This window comes from Marmota marmota, unplaced genomic scaffold (genome assembly GCF_001458135.2).
Source record: "Marmota marmota marmota unplaced genomic scaffold, marMar, whole genome shotgun sequence".
NCBI lineage: Eukaryota > Metazoa > Chordata > Mammalia > Rodentia > Sciuridae > Marmota > Marmota marmota.
The window spans coordinates 2,408,208-2,410,624 of NW_025999962.1; positions in this window are offsets into that span (position 1 = coordinate 2,408,208).

Below are 2,417 nucleotides of genomic sequence, written 5' to 3' on the forward strand. Positions count from 1 at the left end.
GTTCGCGGCCCGGTCGGAAACGCGCGCTCGGCGCCTGGCGTTCCGCCCTTCCGCGGCTCCGCGCCCGGCGTCTTGGTGCGCCGCACGGACCCTGAGGACCTGGAGTTCTGTACGCACGGCTCGTTGCGAGCGGCGCGGTCCTCGGGATGCGCTCGCGCTGCCTCGTGGGCGCCCGCCGGCCAGGAAGGAGGCCATGGACAGGACCAGGCGAGCTAGTGAGGCCCTGCAGATGGAGGGAACCTGCAGTCCTTGCCCGTGGAACCGCGCAGGTGAAAGGGTGGACCGTCCTCTGCAGTTGCAGCCGCCTTCGGGGGCACGCGGTGCTGGGGCTTCCAGGAGCTGCCCCGCGGAGCTCAAATGCCCGTGGCACGGCGCTCAGGTGGGATCTGGTTTGACGTCAGAGGCTACTCCTGCAGATGCAGAGTACTGGCGTTCTTGACACCAGCGACTCCGCTTTTCCAGCCTGAGTCCACATTGACACTTCACGGAGGCCAAGAACACACAGATACTACGCTGACAACTAAGGGTAAGGAAGGCTTCTCAGAATGCCTTAGAATGTCAGGTACTGTGATTTTGTTTTCTAAGAATTGCTAGTGTAAACCGGTCGCGGTGGCGCATGCCTCTAATTCCAGCAGCTCGAGAAGCTGAGGCAGGAGGATTGCGAGTTAAAAGCCAGCCTCTGCAAAAGCGAGGCGCTAAACAACTCAGTGCTTACCAAAAAAAAAAAAAAAAAAGACTAGGGAAGTGGCTCAGTGGTCGAGTGCCCTTGAGTTCAATCCTGGCACCCTGGTACCCGCGGCCCCCAAGAAAAGAATTGCTTGTGTAAGCCACTAAATTGATTTGTATAGGATTTGAACCGTGGTTACGCAAATGCAGGGGAGATAATGCACGTAGGTCTTTGTTTTGGGTTTTTGTTTTCTTTTCTGTTTTGTGTTGGTGCTGGGGATTAAACTCAGGGGTGCTCAACAGCCCCAGCCCTTTTTCTTCTTTTTTGAGATAGTCGTTGATAAGTCTGGCATGGAGTTTCTGATCCTCCTGCCTCAGCTTCCCCAGTTGCTAGATTATAGATGTGAGCCACTGTGCCCAGCAACGCCAGTCGTGTTACATCTGATCAATAACAAACATACCAAAAGTTGGCAATGAAATTCTGTTTTTCTTAAAAGCCCAATAAAGGACACAAATGCTTAAATGTGGCTTCTTACTAACTAGAGTTGATAGCTTTCCTGAGAGAATAGTTTTAGGGATGAGGGTAGGTGACAGAGGTTCTGAAAACCCATTCCCAAGAAGAGTCTGAAGAGTCATAGCACTGGTGCCAGGAGGTGCCAGGAGATGCAGGGTGAGCACAAGACAGGAGGGAAAACAAAAACCTGGGTCACATGGGCAGCAGTTTGATCCTGCACTTCCCAGGGATGCGGAAAGCCATTATCTGACCCTGACCTTGGGCAGACTGAGGGGCACAGAGTGAGGCTGTGGTCGTGCGGGCATCATTAGTTTGGTCTCTGTCTAGAGGACCAGGACACCCCTTATTGGGGAGTGGCAGCTTGGTAAGTTAATGGTAGGCAACTCCCAGTTTTTCTGCCTAAGCCAAAAGGGCTTTCAGCTTCAGCATGCTGCTGAAACGTGGTGCCCTTGAGACTCTGCAGTCACACACTGTATATTCGCTACTTTGTACTGTAGCAGTACCCCACGTGCTACCTGGGGACAGCAGTGTGTGGTATGTGGATTTCAGAGATGGAAATGAGACCTGTGTTCCACAAAATTAGTGAAATAAAGATCTCAGGAGTTGGACCTCCTGAAGCTGAAGCCCTTGGCACCTCCCTGAGTGCCTAGTGCTTAGTCTTCAACTGATGTCGAGTGCCTTCTCTGGGGCGGAGGCTGAGGCTGACCAGGGGACACTGGGGTGGCCCTAGTTACTCACTTTCTGTCAGCTGTGCAGCCACTAGGCAAAATCTTCATGGAACTAGATGTGCACAAATCAGTGACTTCAGCTAGTCATCAGAACAGGAGAGCCAGTGAGGCCATCAGGTGGAGGGAACCTGCAGTCCTTGCCCGTGGAACCGCGCAGGTAAAGGGTGGGCCGTCAGCAGCAGCAGCCTGAGGGGCACACGGTGCTGGGGCTTCCGGGAGCTGCAGTGCGAGCTCAGGTGCCCTGGTGCCCTTGGTAAGAGCAGGCTGGGGGTCCGCCCCAGCACCCGGCCTGAAGGCCTCAGCCAGCAGTGTCCACTGCCTTCACATTCAGGTGCCCACTACAGCGCGGGTTCCCAGTCTGTCCAGACCAGGCACCTGTGAAGACGAGGCTGGCTCTGCATTTATACCAATTTTTATTCACGATAAATTTTGTAGATTTCTTTTATAAAAGCATTAAAGTCTGGACAATCCAGATTTTACAGTGACTGGAGTAATGAAATAGCTACACA